General features: G+C 40.9%; 1 protein-coding gene across 1 annotated transcript in view; it reads left to right on the top strand.

Moving 5' to 3' along the window:
- The first annotated feature begins 2,596 nt into the window (after positions 1-2,596).
- LOC135569079 (gastrula zinc finger protein XlCGF17.1-like) overlaps positions 2,597-20,355 on the top strand; it is a 54,347-nt gene continuing 36,588 nt past the window's right edge. Inside the window, exon 1 of the mRNA XM_065015927.1 lies at positions 2,597-2,651. The gene's annotated coding sequence lies outside the window, so the exon portion shown is untranslated. The remainder of the gene's footprint in view (positions 2,652-20,355) is intronic.

Raw genomic sequence — 20,355 nt, 5'->3', positions numbered from 1 at the left:
AATAGTGCTGCCTAAAACAACTGCAACCTTGTACTAAATGGTTTTTGAGTCATTTATGGAAGATTTTAAATCAGTTTCAGGTCGGTTCTGTAAAATTACGTTGTGTAATTTAAAGTTGAACTTTGTCAATAGGACATTTTAAAATGGTTTGTTGTCAATATTTTAACTAATAATATAACATTTTAGAGAATAACTGGTTGTCAAGACAAACGTTTGTGTCCGTTTCTCTTTATGGCTACTGGCCACTCAGATTAAGTCTGAGGCCGGTAACATCAACAGTGAGGTCAAACCCAGCCTGGCTCTCTCCTTCCACACTGGTCATGTGACCTAAGTCACTGGGTCCTGATTGTGACACTGTTTGAGTCTTGTAAAATCATGCCTGCAATGTACATTTTCATAGATTCAACATCATTGCAATATATCCTGATGTCAAGTCAGCCCTTACAAAAATGTAAGATTGTTATTTGACATTGAAAAAACAATACCATTGTACTATCTGACACTGTATCTTCTATATAGATGATAGTAGATGTATGTACTATCATTTTGTTAGTTTTGGTATTCTGCACCAGTAGTTGGTTTTTTTTCTTTGGTAGTTACCAACAAAACATGTTTTCCATTGTACTGGGCCTAGAAACATAGACCATATTTAAGATGTGTCATAATAGCCTGGAATTAAAGCTCCTTTCACACATTTGAAATGGAATAAATTGTTCCACCCTGAGTCATGCTTTTAATCACAGTAAAAATGATTTAAATGTATTGAACAAGAAGGGTTGGTCACCATTCACTCATGAGTTCCACTCCTACACTGCTCCCATATAAACCAGTTCCCAGTGACTGACAAACCTTGTAGAGTTTAATCTTAAAACATGTCTCAAACACTTAAACTATTAAATATTATATGACATTTCACTGTGTAAAACAGCTAAAAGGATGAGGGAACGTGACCCACTTAAAGCTTCTCATCCTAGTTGAAACATTTACAACTGCAATTTTGATACTTATCTTTTGATATATTTTACCTCAGACCCATCTGGAAGCATAATTTTCAACAGCTAGACTTTTACTTCAGTTTGTGAAAGTTGTTACTCTGTTGAACTCTTTAGCTTCACTGGGCATAGTCATTTCTAAATGACAGACTGTAAAACATTCAATTAAACCATTAACTTTTTCTGGTTATGTAATATCAATGGAGACTTTGACAAATACGAATTAGACTCCATTGTGTTCTATCATAAATTGTCTTACATGCAGTAGTCTTTGGGCCCCCAGGTTCTTTATCCCCCAAAATCATAGGCATAGGGCTAGTCCCCCCAACACACTCATTCAACATATTATTACTTTTTGGCTTAAAAACTATCCAAATGTTTCTTGTAAACAAATTACTATTTATCTTAAGACTTTCTTATTTATTTGTTTTATTTATCTTAAGACTTTTTAGTAAAAACCTCAATTTTAGATCTAACTTCATTGGAATATATCAATTTGGGATGTTGGGAATTCTGTATTATTATATTACATCTCAAAAATGTAGATTTTTATTTGACCACAAATCGTTTTGAAAATATCTCTATATCAAAAGTTCTATGGATCTGCAGAGAAGAATGGGAGAAACTCCCCAAATACAGGTGTCCTTGTAGCATCACACCCAAGAAGACAAGGCTGTAATCACTGCAAAATGTTCTTCAACAAAGTCCGGAGTAAAGGGTCTGAATACTTAAATAAATGTGATATTTCACTTTTTAAATTTAAAAACGGTGGATAAAATCTAGCGGTCAAAAGGGAAATGGTTCCAATCATTTTTCATTTTAGAAACACTTAAAATAAGGGCTATGTTTTGTGTATGCTTACCCTGGCGTGACGATTTGATAACCATGTACATTCTTCTCGGACAAGGTGACTTTTATCAATATACTCGGCTTTATTTCATTTCACAGATAAAACACTAATTAGCATCAAACGTTATGTACAAACAACAAATAACTTTCAAGCTCCTGCATGTCATCTCTAGCTGACACCTTTGCTAACAGGTATTGTGTCAATTTAAAACTTGCACAAGACAGTTAACAGAATTGTCCATTTAAATAAATGTAGTCTACTTATTCATTACTACATTTAGCTAACATTATATAGTTAATTCTGAGATCCTGACCTTTGACTGGATTCGGACAGTCTTGTCAGATCTGTCATGGTATTTGTAGTTCTTTAGGATAGCCACATTAGCATCTAATTAGCATTTTATTTTGGGGGTAAATACAGGCGAATATATTGATCAAAGTCACCTTGTTCTAGAGAGATTTACACGGTTATATAAAACCGTTACATACCACCCACCTTATCGGAAGATCAAGAAAAAGAAAAAAAGCACACTAAAGAGGAATGGGACAACATTCACAGGCCATAATCAACAGCTTGATCAACTCTATGTAAAGGAGAAGGGTCCGGGAGGAGGAGGCAGCTTAGCAGACCTTTCTCATGTAATGGGGTAGGGCCATGCCAATGATCCTGGAATGCACAGTACTGTTGCACTGTGTTAGTGGGGTCAGGAAGTTCTGGGCAAAGAAGCACCAGTCTTCAGTTTTTTTTTGCGCCAAGAACTGTGCAGTCAAGAAGATAACCTTTGTGTCCGTTTCAATTTATCACTACAGGTATGTAATAACACGTTTAGACTTTCTAGTGTCAAAGGATATGTTATACCATGCTAGGTAACAAATCCATTAAGGTATTATCACGTTTGGTTAAGGTTTGATGTGTTATTTTTGTGTCAAACCGAGGGAAGAACGTGATTAAAAACCATTTTACAAGTCACATAGCTAGAGACTCTGGGTTTGTCTGAATGGATGTATATCATTTTATCAAGGAAATTTCACAAATAGTCCATTTATTTGAGATTTCTGAGATCGTTTTGCATATTATTGGTTTTCTGTCAAATTCACAGGGCTGGTAAAATGGCGGTCCCCAGTCTGTCAACGTCAACGGATTGTTTACGCGTTGAATTAATGACTATCGGTTTTCTAACGTTGCATGTGTACTAATATTCAGAGACATTCAGTTGTTACTGTCTTTATCTGGAAATTTAATTTTGTGGTGTGAACAGTAAATACTTTTGGTTTTTGATTGAAGTAATACAGTTTCAAGACAAGGTTATTAATCAAAAATACAGATGACAGTGCTGCCTAAAACAAACTGTAACCTTGTACTAAATGGTTTTTGAGTCATGTATGCACACCGAGGTAAAGACAGTTTCAGGTCGATATATTCGCCTGTAGTTTTCCTTACGTCCACCAACAGCAGTTAGGGACCGTCAACATAGTGACAAATCAAAATGTTCAAATTTCAACAGCTATTTAACTAATACTCCTAACATTTTCAAAACTGGTTGTAGCAAACATGTTATATATACACACACACACACCAATTGCAACCCTTTGGTTTGTCCATTTTCATCTCACATGGTTTTACATGAATTTTTCAACATTTTAAATTTCAATTGCTCCTTGGTCATGTGACCTAATGTCCGCTGACTACCCTTCTATATTGCACACTCTTGTTTGTGTCCTGTAAAATCATGCTCTGCAATGTACATTTTTCATAGTTTCAAATTTGCAATAGCTCCTTGGTCATGTCAATTACACACCTAAGTAGGGGATGAGGTAGTGGATATACACCCATATTGGGCTTATCTCTAGTCAGTATCTTCTATATTGTTGTACATTATTATTAGTTTGACAATTAGGGGTTCAGGGAGTGTTGTGTTTAGTCTCCAGCTTCAGTGATTTAAATTTTTTATTTTGTTTTTTTGCAATTCGTTCCAGTCATTGGCAGCAGAGAACTGGAAGTAAAGGCGGCCAAAGTAGGAATTGGCTTTGGGGGTGACCAGTGAAATATACCTGCTGGAGCATGTGCTACGGGTGGTTGCTGCTATGGTGACCAGTGAGCTGAGATAAGGCGGGGCTTTACCTAGCAAGGACTTATAGATGACCTGGAGCCAGTGGGTTTGGCGACACAAATGAAGCGAGGGCCAGCCAATGAGAGCGTACAGGTCGCAGTGGTGGGTAGTATATGGGGCTTTAGTGACACAACAGATGGCACTGTGATCGACTGCATCCAATTTGCTGAGTAGAGTGTTGGAGGCTATTTTATAAATGACATAGCCGAAGTCAAGGATCGGTAGGATAGTCAGTTTTACCAGGGTATGTTTGGCAGCATGAGTGAAGGAGACTTTGTTGCGAAATAGGAAGCCAATTCTAGATTTAATTTTGGATTGAAGATGCTTAATGAGTCTTCAAAGAGAGTTTACAGTCTAACCAGACACCTAGGTATTTGTAGTTGTCCACATTAGCGGTCGACCGATTTATGATTTTTCAACACCGATACCGGTTATTGGAGGACCAAAAAAAGCCGATACCGATAAAGAATAACCAGGCATCCTCTACTGACGGAATAGGTCTATCTTTCCAGGATACCCGGGCCAGGTCGATTAGAAAGGCCTGCTCGCTGAAGTGTTTTAGGGAGTGTTTGACTGGGATGAGGGGTGGTCGTTTGACTGCGGACCCATTACGGACGCAGGCAATGAGGAAGTGATCGTTAAGATCCTGGTTGAAGACAGCAGAGGTGTATTTAGAAGACAGGTTGGTCAGGATGATATCTATGAGGGTTTATGGATTTGGGGTTGTACCTGGTAGGTTCCATGATAATTTGGTTAAGATTGAGGGCATCTAGCTTAGATTGGAGGACGGCCGGGGTGTTAAGCATATCCCAGTTTAGGTCACCTAACATTACAAACTCTGAAGATAAATGGGGAGCAATTAATTCACATATGGTGTCCAGGGCGCAGCTGAGGGGGGTCTGTAACAAGCGGCAACAGTGAGAGACTTATTTCCGGAAAGGTGGATTTTTAAAAGTAGAAGCTCAAACTGTTTGGGCACAGACCTGGATAGCATGACAGAACTCTGCAGGCTGTCTCTGCAGTAGATTGGGCACAGACCTGGATAGCATGACAGAACTCTGCAGGCTGTCTCTGCATAGATTGGGCACAGACCTGATAGCAGACAGAACTCTGCAGGCTGTCTCTGCAGTAGATTGGGCACAGACCTGGATAGCATGACAGAACTCTGCAGGCTGTCTCTGCAGTAGATTGGGCACAGACCTGGATAGCATGACAGAACTCTGCAGGCTGTCTCTGCAGTAGATTGGGCACAGACCTGGATAGCATGGCAGAACTCTGCAGGCTGTCTCTGCAGTAGATTGGGCACAGACCTGGATAGCATGACAGAACTCTGCAGGCTGTCTCTGCAGTAGATTGGGCACAGACCTGGATAGCATGACAGAACTCTGCAGGCTGTCTCTGCAGTAGATTGGGCACAGACCTGGATAGCATGACAGAACTCTGCAGGCTGTCTCTCAGTAGATTGCAACTCCACCCCCTTTGGTAGTTCTGTCTAGTCAGAAAATGAATACACATACATAGTCATTTTTCAGCTCTGATTTTACCACTCAGAATCCAGAATTGATATGACAATGGGACCAGCGCAGGATGGAATACACCCTTACAACAATCTACTTTTTGATCTTTTTGACTTTTATCTGGTTTACTGCTACCGTGTGTCAAGAAGAGAGCCCCAATTAGGGGTTAGTGTACTCCAGTAAAAAAGGTCTGGTTTAGATAAACTATTGCCCTGTGTCCCCGTTCATAGGGGCATGAGAGACTAGTCAGTAGTAGAATTGAGTTGGCACGTTATTGGCCCAAACACCCATAGACCCACAAGGTTGAGGTTACTCATGGACAGTAATTAGTAATACTTTTCTTTTGTTGAATTGATGCATTGTTGAATTTATGCATTGTGTCTTCTAACTGTCCAAAGTGTTAGGAAATATTTGTTCCCATGAATATAAAGGAGGATGTCTCTCCTCATACCTCTGGCACTTTAGTCAGACTGCTAGACTGTGCACCACAGAGCCAATCAGGAGAGAATACATACAGGTCAACGGTGCCAATTGAAAGTCAAGGGGTGTGTCTGTGCCTTTTGGATTACTCTCTCTTTACAGAGAACCCCTGTGGTTCAAGTCTGCTCTGTGCATGTCTGAAAGTGACAGAGCCAGCAGACAAGAGTTTTTCACAGTATGTCATAAAAAAGTATTACATTCATAAGTGTATGTAAAATGCTAATATGTATTAGATCCAGTACAATGGAATAACTAAGACCTGAATTTGAATCCGATTCTTCCTTCTCTTTCTGTCCAGCAGGGTCAACCAAAAACACTTGACCTGATGGTTCATGCAGATACTGGGGAAGCAATATAGAAATGTGTTGATCCCTGAAATTATTTTACTATTAAATTACCCATATCACAACCCTCATACCTCTTCACAAAAAATCATTTTGGGAAAAAGGATTTTACTCACAAAAGATATAGGAATTTATTTTCCCAGGTAGAAATAGTAGGCCATGCATCAAATAACTATTTTCATCAGAAAAATGAACCCTCAAATGCAATATTGCATTTTGTAAGTTGTCTGCAGGTGGCTTGTTGTGAATGCACTCAAATATCAAGTCATTATCAGGTGAACTGCTTTCTAATACTCAACGTAGAAGGATTTGTCTTAATGTACAGTATATGAAAGTGATGCTATGAAAAGGATTCTTTCACGTTATCAAGCTCACTGTAACTGACAAATCACTGCCTATTACTGTGATTAAAAAGAGCTCATGAAACATTGTTTTTCATGAGGCCTACCTGTGTGCCTTCCTTTACGCACCTCTGTTCGAACACCTCTCCTGTCCTTGATCCATACCACATACAGCCATTTGCGGATCTTTCAGTGTCCATGTGAAAGATAGTTATTGCGAGGATGGGACATTTGTTGACTAAATTTTAAAAATGTAACACCAATGTAAAATGAAGACCTTCAAAGCTTACAGATTTAAGTCTAATAGCATGAGATCAAAGTATACAAACATCAGTGTGCGATATGAAGGTATAGTCAGTGGACATTCTGAACCTTGTTTGAGGTCAGTAGGCCACATGACCAAGGAGCTATTGAAATTCTACATTTTGAAAAATTCATGTAAAACCATGTGAGATGAAAATGGACAAACTAAAGGATGTGCAATGTGTAGGCCCACTGGGTGGACATTCTGAACCTTGTTTGAAGTCAGTAGGTCACATAACCAAAGAGCTATTGGAATGTAAAAATAGTTTGTACTTTGTTTACGCTCCCTAACTAATTCAACTTGGAATACAAAATGCTGCTCACATTTCCACATGTTTATTAGCTTTGAAAAGCGAATGAATGTCCAAATCGTAAAAATAAGACCTGTGGAATGTTGTGCGCAATTTTTCCAACATCATGACACTTATTTGGAGTCTGTGGCTCAAGTTGTTTGAAAGCTATTGAGGTTTGAATGTGCGAATATCCATCGGTATATCCAACTTGAAACTGTCTTTACCTCGGTTTGATGCATTTATCTACTATAGTTTAAGTATTAGCTCAAAGGTATTGTGGAGCTCCTGCACCTAAATGGAAACGGTACCGGCACCCAAAATGAGTATCGGCAACTATTTCAGTCCAAGTCGAGCACTGAATTAGATAATTGAACAAGAGAAAATGTAATATATTTAATAGAGTTAATCAAGAACGTGCCAGAACAGTCAAGACAATTGTACTTCCGGTGCCGACAGAGATGTCCGCCTCGCTTCGCGTTCCTAGGAAACTATGCAGTGTTTTGTTTTTACGTGTTATTTCTTACATTGTTACCCCAGGTAATCTTAGGTTTCATTACATACAGTCGGGAGGAATTACTGAAATATAAGAGCAACGTCAACTCACCATCATTACGACCAGGAATATGACTTTCCCGAAGCGGATCCTGTGTTCTGCCTTCCACCCAGGACAATGGATTGGACCCCAGCCGACGACCCAAAACAACGACGTAGTAAAAGAGGCAGCGGTCTTGTGGTCAGGCGCCGGAGACGGGCGCACCGCTCCCTAGCATACTACTCGCCAATGTTTTTTGGGGGGTTTTGTAGTTTTCTATTCACTGCCATTACAGTATCCATTGACTTAGGACTCCATTTGCAGTTCCTATGCCTTCCACTAGATGTCAACAGTCTTTAGAAATCGTTTCTTATAAATGAGGGAGTAAGACCAGTCTGAACGAGTGGACCCTAACGTGTCGCAGAGCTTTTTCAGGCGCATGTGTGCATTTCTTGTTTACCTTTTTATATTGACAACGTTATTATCCGGTTGAAATATTCTAGATCATTTAGGCAAAAAAAAACAACCTGAGGATTGAATATAAACATCGTTTGACATGTTTCTATGAACATTACAGCTACAATTTGAATTTTTTTATCTGATTGTTTTGACTGAGTTTGAACCTGTGGATTACTGAAGAAAACACACTAACAAAACTGAGGTTTTTGGATAGAAAGAGACTTCATCGAACAAAAGGAACATTTATTGAGTAAATGAAGGTCTTCTGATTGCCACCATATGAAGATCATCAAAGGTAAGGGAGTAATTTTATCTCTATTTCTGCTTGGCTGGTTACTGTGTGTAGTAATTTGTCAACTGGGCTATGTTCTGGGCTAGGTATGTTCTTGGCTAGGTATGCTTTCGCCAAAAAGGATTTTATAAATATGACACTGTGGTTGGTTTAACAAGAAGTTAATCTTTAAATCTATGTAAAATATGTTTTTGTTTTCTGAATTTTTATAATGAGCATTTCTGTAATTGAATTTGGCGCTCTGCAACCTCACTGGATGTTGGCCAGATGGGACGCTAGCATCCCACATACCCTAGAGAGGTTAAACGTGTTAACCCTCGCAAGGCTGCAGGCCCAGACGGCATCCCCAGCCGCGTCCTCAGAGCATGCGCAGACCAGCTGGCTGGTGTGTTTACGGACATATTCAATCAATCCTTATCCCAGTCTGCTGTTCCCACATGCTTCAAGAGGGCCACCATTTTCCCTGTTCCCAAGAAAGCTAAGGTAACTGAGCTAAACGACTACCGCCCTGTAGCACTCACTTCCGTCATCATGAAGTGCTTTGAGAGACTAGTCAAGGACCATATCACCTCTACCCTACCTGACACCCTAGACCCACTCCAATTTGCTTACCGCCCAAATAGGTCCACAGACGACGCAATCGCAACCACACTGCCCTAACCCAAGAGGGATACCTATGTGAGAATGCTGTTCATCGACTACAGCTCGGCATTTAACACCATAGTACCCTCCAAGCTCGTCATCAAGCTCGAGACCCTGGGCCTCGACCCCGCCCTGTGCAACTGGGTACTGGACTTCCTGACGGGCCGCCCCCAGGTGGTGAGGGTAGGTAACAACATCTCCACCCCGCTGTTCCTCAACACTGGGGCCCCACAAGGGTGCGTTCTGAGCCCTCTCCTGTACTCCCTGTTCACCCACGACTGCGTGGCCATGCACGCCTCCAACTCAATCATCAAGTTTGCGGACGACACTACAGTGGTAGGCTTGATTACCAACAACAACGAGACGGCCTACAGGGAGGAGGTGAGGGCCCTCGGAGTGTGGTGTCAGGAAAATAACCTCACACTCAACGTCAACAAAACAAAGGAGATGATTGTGGACTTCAGGAAACAGCAGAGGGAGCAACCCCCTATCCACATCGATGGGACAGTAGTGGAGTGGGTAGTAAGTTTTAAGTTCCTCGGCGTACACATCACGGACAAACTGAATTGGTCCACCCACACAGACAGCGTTGGGAAGAAGGCGCAGCAGCACCTCTTCAACCTCAGGAGACTGAAGAAATTTGGCTTGTCACCAAAAGCACTCACAAACTTCAAAAGATGCACAATCGAGAGCATCCTGTCGGGCTGTATCACCGCCTGGTACGGCAACTGCTCCGCCCACAACCGTAAGGCTCTCCAGAGGGTAGTGAGGTCTGCACAACGCATCACCGGGGCAAACTACCTGCCCTCCAGGACACCTACACCACCCGATGTCACAGGAAGGCCATAAAGATCATCAAGGACAACAACCACCCGTGCCACTGCCTGTTCACCCCGCTATCATCCAGACGGCGAGGTCAGTACAGGTGCATCAAAGCTGGGACCGAGAGACTGAAAAACAGCTTCTATCTCAAGGCCATCAGACTGTTAAACAGCCACCACTAAAATTGAGTGGCTGCTGTCAACACACCACTTTAATAATGGGAATTGATGGAAAAATATATCACTCTTTGTTTACATACCCTACATTACTCATCTCATATGTATATACTGTACTTCGATACCATCTACTGCATCTTGCCTATGCCGTTCTGTAACATCACTCATTCATATATCTTTATGTACATATTCTTTATCCCTTTACACTTGTGTATAAGGTAGTAGTTTTGGAATTGTTAGGTTAGATTACTCGTTGGTTATTACTGCATTGTCGGAACTAGAAGCACAAGCATTTCGCTACACTCGCATTAACATCTGCTAACCATGTGTATGTGACAAATAACATTTGATTTGATATATTTTGTGTCTGTTTTTATTCTACTACTTGCCGACTCAGGTCTGAGGCCGGTAACATCAACAGTGAGGACAAACCCAGCCTGCCTCTCTCCTTCGACACTGAGTACAAACCTACAGTCACTGGGTCCTGATTGTGACAGTGGAGGCCAGTTTTTACAGCAGGATCCAGAGATGGCATCAGTGAAGCTGGAAGACTACAGTCAAACACTGGAGCTGAATGTCAACATTAAAGATGAAGAAGAGGAGGAGAAGATTGGGAAATCTGTTTCTCATGGTAAGAGCAGGTTGTAAGTTTGTTGTTCATTCCAACTTCCCACTGTGTCTGAAAAGTTGCTGTAGAACTGTTTCATTGCGAAGGTAGATGTTAATTCATGCTACTGAGACTTGCAGGGTTTGACATCAGTATTGCCAGCATTTGTTTTATTCACTGGGTTATCTGGAGAGATCAGAGTAGACTAAAGAAGTGAAGTAGACAAACTGCCAGTGTTTTAAAGTTCTATGAAGTGAGTCTGTGTAGTTACTCACCCTTGTGATAGTGAGTGGAGGATGATATGAAATGAGTCTGTAGTTACTAACCCTTGTGATAGTGAGTGGAGGATGATATGAAATGAGTCTGTGTAGTTACTAACCCTTGTTATAGTGAGTGGAGGATGACAAGCCCCTTTTTAGCTTTCAACTCTTACCCACTTTTAGAATAGTTGTACTATAATAATAATACTCCCCTGTATTGTACAGCCTACTGATATGAATACATACACTGCTCAAAAAAAATAAAGGGAACACTAAAATAACACATCCTAGATCTGAATTAATGAAATATTTTTATTAAATACTTTTTTCTTTACATAGTTGAATGTGCTTACAACAAAATCATCAATGGAAATCAAATTTATCAACCCATGGCGGTCTGGATTCGGGGTCACACTCAAAATTAAAGTGGAAAACCACACTACAGGCTGATCCAACTTTGATGTAATGTCCTTAAAACAAGTCCAAATGAGGCTCCGTAGTGTGTGGCCTCCACGTGCCTGTATGACCTCCCTACAACGCCTGGGCATGCTCCTGATGAGGTGGCGGATGGTCTCCTGAGGGATCTCCTCCTCCTTGTCAATCAGTGTTGCTTCCTAAGTGGACAGTTTCATTTCACAGAAGTGTGATTGACTTGGAGTTACATTGTGTTGTTTAAGTGTTCCCTTTATTTTTTTGAGCCGTGTATGTCACCCGGTACAAACAGAAGAGGACTGGCCACCCCTTTGAGCCTGGTTCCTCTCTACGTTTCTTCCTAGGTTCCTGCTTTCTGGGGAGTTTTTCGTGGCCACTTTGCTTTTTATATCTACATTGCTTGCTCTTTGGGGATTGAGGCTGGGTTTCTGTTAAGCACTTTGTGATAACTGCTGATGTAATAATGGCTACATAAAATACATATTATTGACATGTATATCACATCAACTGACTGGTTCTTCTGATGTTGTTCGCACAGGAGACAATGTTGAGACATTCTCTACATCCAGAGAGCAACAGCAGCAGGAAGATCACAGAGCTAAGAGGTCTCACCACTGCCCACATTGTGAGGAGCTTTTCCCAATTCTATCAAAGCTAAAAATACACTTGAAAATACACACAGGAAAGAATCTGTATCCCTGCTCTGACTGTGGGAAGAGATTCACAACAGCAGGGTCTCTGACAGTTCATCGGAGATTGCACACTGGAGAGAAGCCGTACTCCTGCTCTGACTGTGTAAAATGCTTCACAACATCTGCTCATCTAGAAGTTCATCAGAGAACACACACAGGAGAGAAGCCTTACTCCTGCTCTGACTGTGGAACGAGTTTCTCTCTACTGTGCAACTTAAAAACACATGAACATATACATACAGGAGTGAAGCCTTATTCCTGCTCTGACTGTGGAAAGAGTTTCTCTCTATTGTGCAACTTAAAAACACATAAACGTAGACATACAGGACTGAAGCCATACCCCTGCTCTGAATGTGTAAAATGCTTCACAACATCAACTGAGCTAAAAGTACACCAGAGAACACACACAGGAGAGAAGCCTTACTCCTGCTTTGACTGTGGGGTGAGGTTCTCCCAACGGTGCACCTTAAAACAACATGAACGTATACACACGGGAGAGAAGCCTTACTCCTGCTCTGACTGTGGAAGGATTTTCTCTCAACCGGGCCCCTTAAAAAGACATGAACGTATGCATACAGGAGTGTAGACTTAATCCAGCTCTGACTGATTACAATGCTTCACAACATCAGGTCAGCTAGAAGTTCATCAGAGAACAGACACAGGAGGGTGGTGGTGTGAAGGCGTGTGGGGTGTGTTTTGAGGGCACACATTGGGCCCCTTGATAAAAGTTTAACAATGTTTGAATACCACAGGATATCTAAACATCATTGCCAATCAAATTTGATTTGTCACATACACATGGTTAGCAGATGTTAATTTAAAAAAAAAAAATTAATTTTACCTTTATTTAACTAGGCAAGTCAGTTAAGAACAAATTCTTATTTTCAATGACGGCCTAGGAACAGTGGGTTAACTGCCTGTTCAGGGGCAGAACGACAGATTTGTACCATGTCAGCTCGGGGGTTTGAACTTGCAACCTTTCGGTTACTAGTCCAACACTCTAACCACTAGGCTACCCTGCCGCCCCATAATGCGAGTGTAGCGAAATGCTTGTGCTTCTAGTTCCGACAATGCAGTAATAACCAACAAGTAGTCTAACCTAACAATTTCACAACAACTACCTCATACACAAGTGTAAAGGGATGAAGAATATGTACATAAAAAATATATGAATGAGTGATGATACAGAACGACATAGGCGAGATGCAGTAGATGGTATAGAGTACAGTATATACATACAGTGGGGAGAACAAGTATTTGATACACTACCGATTTTGCAGATTTTCCTACTTACAAAGCATGTAGAGGTCTGTCATTTTTATCATGGGTACACTTCAACTGTGAGAGATGGAATCTAAAACAAAAATCCAGAAAATCACATTGTATTATTTTTAAGTAATTAATTTGCAGTTTATTGCATGACATAAATATTTGATACATCAGAAAAGCAGAACTTAATATTTGTTATAGAAACCTTTGTTTGCAATTACAGAGATCATACGTTTCCTGTAGTTCTTGACCAGGTTTGCACACACTACAGCAGGGATTTTGGCCCACTCCTCCATACAGACCTTCTCCAGATCCTTCAGGTTTCGGGGCTGTCGCTGGGCAATATGGACTTTCAGCTCCCTCCAAAGATTTTCTATTGGGTTCAGGTCTGGAGACTGGCTAGGCCACTCCAGGACCTTGAGATGCTTCTTACGGAGCCACTCCTTAGTTGCCCTGGCTGTGTGTTTCGGGTCGTTGTCATGCTGGAAGGCCCAGCCATGACCCATCTTCAATGCTCTTACTGAGGGTAGGAGGTTGTTGGCCAAGATGTCGCGATACATGGCCCCATCCATCCTCCCCTCAATACGGTGCAGTCGTCCTGTCCCCTTTGCAGAAAAGCATCCCCGAAGAATGATGTTTCCACCTCCATGCTTCACGGTTAGGATGGTGTTCTTGGGGTTGTACTCATCCTTCTTCCTCCAAACACGGCAAGTGGAGTTTAGACCAAAAAGCTATATTTTTGTCTCATCAGACCAGATGACCTTCTCCCATTCCTCCTCTGGATCATCCAGATGGTCATTGGCAAACTTCAGACAGGCCTGGACATGCGCTGGCTTGAGCAGGGGGACCTTGCGTGCGCTGCAGGATTTTAATCCATGACGGCGTAGTGTGTTACTAATGGTTTTCTTTGAGACTGTGGTCCCAGCTCTCTTCAGGTCATTGACCAGGTCCTGCCGTGTAGTTCTGGGCTGATCCCTCACCTTCCTCATGATCATTGATGCCCCATGAGGTGAGATCTTGCATGGAGCCCCAGACCGAGAGAGATTGACCGTCATCTTGAACTTCTTCCATTTTCTAATAATGGCACCAACAGTTGTTGCCTTCTCACCAAGCTGCTTGCCTATTGTCCTGTAGCCCATCCCAGCCTTGTGTAGGTCAACAATTTTATCCCTGACGTCCTTACACAGCTCTCTGGTCTTGGACATTGTGAAGAGGTTGGAGTCTGTTTGATTGAGTGTGTGGACAGGTGTCTTTTATACAGGTAACGAGTTCAAACAGGTGCAGTTAATACAGGTAATGAGTGGAGAACAGGAGAGCTTCTTAAAGAAACTAACAGGTCTGTGAGAGCCGGAATTCTTACTGGTTGGTAGGTGATCAAATACTTATGTAATGCAATAAAATTCAAATTAATTACTTAAAAATCATACAATGTGATTTTCTGGATTTTTGATTTAGATTCCGTCTCTCACAGTTGAAGTGTACCTATGATAAAAAATACAGATCTCTACATGCTTTCTAAGTAGGAAACACTGCTGATTTTGCAGGTTATCAAATACTTGTTCTCCCCACTGTATGTCTGTTCCGTTTTTGGCGGGTCAATTAAGGAAGACATCCTCTTCTGGAAACCAGAACAACAGGATATCTTTAAAAAAGTACTGGACAGTTTTGTGACATCAAATGGACTTTGGTGGTCAAGATGTGTTGGTATCTGTACTGATGGCGCGAAAGCCATGACAGGGAGACATAGTGGAGTGGTAACGTGCGTGCAACCTGTTGCTCCCGACACTACTACAGTGAAAATTGGGACCTTTTGTTAACATGAACAACACATGTGGGAGAAAGATGTACATATAGGGAGGAACATAATACTGTACCACAAGAGAAAGATACAGTTAGAGTTTATTTGCCATTCTGGTAAAATGCATTGTCTATTGTATAGGACAGGAGGCCAAAGCATAGGCCTATAGAATAGAGGAATGTATAGTATTTTTAGTACAGAGGAGACCCATAGTCTGCTGATTCTAGATATGAACACACATACAAAGGAACGCATTAAGCTAAGTGCAGGGACAAAGCAAGCCTATAGAATAGAGGAATGTATATTATTTTTAGGACAAAGCAAGGGTCTTGCCACCATTATAATCTGACGAAAAGCAGATATGGGCGTTATTGGGCGTGAACAAGCAGGACGCCTGAACTAGAAAGATAATGGTAGGCAGAAGAATTAGGGGAAGTATGTTTATCTGCATATGGGTTGGACCCATATGCTATATGTGTATAAATACAGGAGCCGGGGCTCTGGGAAGCGGTGTGTGTTCCGCGGACCACTCCGGCTTGTTATACTTTGTATTAAAAGCCTATTTGATTTCACAAGTTCTTGCAAGTGTCATATTTGAACCGATTTTCCACGACACACACAGGTCTTTTCATCATTGTATGATTTTTTTTGTGTGCAAATGAACTCAAGCTTACGGAAAATGTTGAATGTGATCTAGCGAAGCACCTGAGTTAGTTTGGTGTGCAAATACACAGGTACTTTCCTGAAACGGATGACACAAACTAGATTTGTTATCCCTTTCATGTCCTGCCTCCAGTCCACTTACCGATATCTGAACAAAAGAGCCTCATCAAAATTGCAACATGCGGTTCTGTGAAAATTTAATTTAATCAGAACCTACTGCCAGATTTCTGGATTGGGCTACGCTCATGAGTATCCTGCCTTGGCAAATCGCGCTGTTAAGACACTGATGCCCTTTGGAACCACATACCTATGTGAGAGTGGATTCTCGGCCCTCAATAGCATGAAAACTAAATACAGGCACAGACTGTGTGTGGAAAAGGATTTAAGACAGAGACTCTCTCCAATAAAACCCAACATTGCAGAGTTATGTGAATCCTTTCAAGCAAACCCTTCTCATTAACCTGTGGTGAGTTTTTCACAATTTTCAATGAGCAAGTAAGGTTTTATATGTAAAATTGCTAAATAATTGATTATTATTATTATTATTTGTGCCCTAGTCCTATAAGAGCTTTTTGTCACAACCAGGCTCGTGTAAAGTGACAAACTCACACATTCTTATGTTTAATAAATGTATTGTATAGTGTGTGTGTGTGTGTGTGACAGGCTTACAATATTTGAGAGCGCGCTGACCCTGTTGCTAGAGGGGGTACGCAGCTGGAGGTTGAATGTTTGAAGGGTTACGGGACTATAAACATTTTGGGAACCGCTGTTCTAGATAATCCCAGTTCCTGCTGTGTCATGCTGATGGTAAGACTAGGCTATGGAGAAAACCACGAGTACATGCATCCATGCCGTGTGTCAGCATTGTAGGCTGGCAGTGATGCTGTGGGGTGTGTTTTCAGGGCACACATTGGGACCCTTGATAATTGTGGAGCAATGTATTAATACCACAGGATGTCTAAACATTATTTCCAATCAGGTCCATCCCTTTATGGCAGCAATGTATCCAGCTGCAAATTAATGTTTTCTGCAGGATTATGCCACAAGGCTTGTCCAGGAATGGTTCCATGGGAACCATGACGGGGAATTCAGTTTGCTGCAGTGGCCTGCCGAGTCACCAGATCTCAATCCAATTGTGCATCTGTGGGAGGAGATGGAACGAGTTATTCGGAGTAGATATCCACTCCCAGCCAACCCGACACAACTGTGGGAAGCGTTGGAGTCATCATGGCCCAGCATCCCTGTGGGTTTCTTTCCACACCATGTGGAGTCCATGGCCTGACGAATTGAGGCTGTTCTAAGGACAAAGGGGATTGCAACTCGATATTAGGATGGTGTTCCTAATATTTTGTATACTCAGTGACAAAGAATTATTCAGACCCCTGGACTTTTTCCACATTTTGTTACAAAAATTCCTCAATCTACACACAAAGCCCATAATGACCAATTTGAAAACAGTTTGATTTTTTGGGGGCAAATAATAAATAAGTATTCATACCATTTACTATGGAGACTCAATTGTTCTCAGGTGCATGCTGTTTCCATGAAGTATCCTTGTGATGTTTCAACAACTTGATTGGAGTCCACTTGGTAAATTCAATTCAAACAGGCACACACCAGTCTATATAAGGTCCCACAGTTGACAGTGCATGTCAGAGCATAGTGAAGCATGGTGGTGACAGCATCATGCTGTGGGTATGTTTTTCAACGGCAGGGACTGGGAGACTAGTCAGGATCGAGGGAAAAGTTGAACGGAGCAAAGTACAGAGAGCTCCTTGATGAAAACCTGCTCCACAGTTCTTAGAACCTCACACTGGTCCACTTTCCAACAGGACAATGACCCTAAGCACACAGCTAAGACAATGTTTGCAAGAAAACTGTTTTTACATTGTAATTTTGGGGTGTTTTGTGTAGATTGATGTCATGGGAATTTTACAATTCCTATATGTGTTCATTAACCAATTCAATTAAAATCACTGTCGGTTTCTAAGAATTTGTAAGATCCTTATTTTCATAGACTGGTCCCTGTCTATTTTATCAAAAATTAGCCAATAGCATTTATTCTCGGAGCGTGCTGTCCATAGAACCATGTATAACAGCTTATATAAACCTATGACGTCATAGGGTTTAAAATGTCTTTCCTCCTCTCGACCAGGACAAAGCAGGTTCAAAAGTTAATTCCAACCTACTAAGCGCACACTCAAGACACACACTATATCTAGATTAGCTTCTGAAGTCTCACCATTATCTATCACTACTTAACAGACAGTTCCAGATAACGGAAAACCTGGAGAGGCTCTCGCTGTCTTATTTGATTGCCACAGAGTTATAGTTGAGTCGGTTCAAACATAGGTTAATGACCGTCTTTGCTTACTTAAGGCACACACACACACACATTCCTTCCTACACAATTGTTATCATTTCCAATTACCCCTTATCCATGCTACATAACCTCTTTCTTAGGAATTAACATTATTAATCAGATATTGTAAAACAGGGTAGAGTTTAATTAGTTATAGTTCTATTTAAATGTAGATATTGTTTAGTCATTCTTCATAAATTCCTAACAATTGAGGGAAAAAACAATTTAATACATTTTATAATAATGCTGTAACATAACAAAAGGTGGAAAAAGTCAAGGGGGTTGAATACTTTTTGAATGCACTGTTTCAGATAAAGATGATAAGATGATCAGTTTTCAGCATTAGTTTCGTTGGATTATTTTGATATTACCAAACACGTTTTGTTTAATGATAAACAGGCTATGAATTGACTAGTGTTTATTAAATTGTCTTTTAATGCTAGATTCATTGTTTTAGTCATTGATGAATTTATTTTAATAACTGTTGAAGTTAATTGATATGTTTGTACATTAATTTGTTCTGGGCAACATCTTCTCTTGTGTATAGTTGTAAATGAAACAAACTGTTTTAAATTATATGGTGTCTATATATGAACCAAATTTGATCCCATTCACATTATCACAAACAAATGGCCCACACTGTGTATATATAATTGTTGACATCCGATGGTCATTCTTATGGTGGGTTGCAAGATGCAGGATCCTTCCAAGTTGAACCCACCAGAGGGGGACTGTCATGACGGTCCTGTGAGGATCAGGTTACAGTGGATCCCGGTTCTACAGAGAGATCTCTCCCTCCCGAAGAGGGGGAGAAGTATAGAGATATATATATATATATAGATGGGGGGGGGGGGTTTATGACCTCACGCCCATCTTAAATTATAATGCAACAGCCCAACTCCATTCTGTTCTCTAATGTGTGAGCCTGGAATGTCTGTGTGCCTTAGGAAGAGTTTACAGCCCAAAACTACACAACATCAAATAAATGGACTTTGGGATATGTATATTTGATGAGCCAAATGGTGGAAACAATGATGGATGGAATATGAAAATGAATGTCTATTTTATGATGTTCTTAAAAGTTAGTTGAGGATGTTATAATGAAAACATTAACTTGAAGAGTTTTCATAATGTGATTTGACATACTTTGTGTAGAAAATATGCATATGAAAGAGAATGTTTTGGTGATGATAGGACTGATTTTAGTTGTCTAAACGAGATCATAGTAAATCCTAATACCTTGTAACTAGCTACGCCCCAGGGAACCCAGAGAGTGTGCCATAAAGATGGAAATGCCCCTTTCTACTCCAGGGTATAAAACATGAGTTAAGAATTTACATATCAGACTAAGTTGAACACGCGCTGCAGCCGAGGTCTACGACTAGTCGTGATCCCGAAATGCAACACGAGGTTGAAGACAAAGTAAATCTCTGAACAATCAATTTTATGGTGGAGTAGCTATTCTAAGTACTGTATCTAGGAAGTTGAATTTAAGCAAAACCATCCGGCTATTTTCAAGTCACCGGTTGTCTACATGGCCCTCTTACCCACGCCGGGAGCATCGGCACGGCTGATTAGCCTCCTCAGAAGCCCACTCTCACAGAACGAGTGCAAGGAAACTGACAACTAAGAGAAAGGATATTGTGACATCTTTTGGAAAATCAGACACTAACAACTGAAGACGAATGAACAAGTGGTTGGCCAAACTTTTCCCACTAAGCGGAACTCGACCCACAAAGAGACACCCAACAGAGACCTTCAACACATAAATACATGCATTACACTTTTTTAATCATAACAGGGGCAGTTCAGGGCAAGGTGTTAGGGCTGAAACTAAGCATAGTTTACAAATGTATCCAAGTGTTGAATTTCTCTCTTGCTCTTTATCTCTATGTAAATCTCTATCTTGTGTTGGTCCACTAGGGACCTGTTGCCATTGTATGAAGTTTTAACCAATAACCTAGACTGTTTGTGTATATTTATCTTATGTTATCATTAAACTGGTTAGTAAATAAATAATCAACTAAATTTATGTGTTACGGAATAATTAGTGAGACCCGGGTTTATGCAGATTTACTAATTATGCGACATTCAGAATGAGACGGAAATTAATTAATTG

Source organism: Oncorhynchus nerka, unplaced genomic scaffold (assembly GCF_034236695.1).
Source record: "Oncorhynchus nerka isolate Pitt River unplaced genomic scaffold, Oner_Uvic_2.0 unplaced_scaffold_1213, whole genome shotgun sequence".
Lineage (NCBI taxonomy): Eukaryota > Metazoa > Chordata > Actinopteri > Salmoniformes > Salmonidae > Oncorhynchus > Oncorhynchus nerka.
Note: the sequence above shows the minus strand (reverse complement) of the source record. Positions and strands in the feature narration are given on the sequence as shown.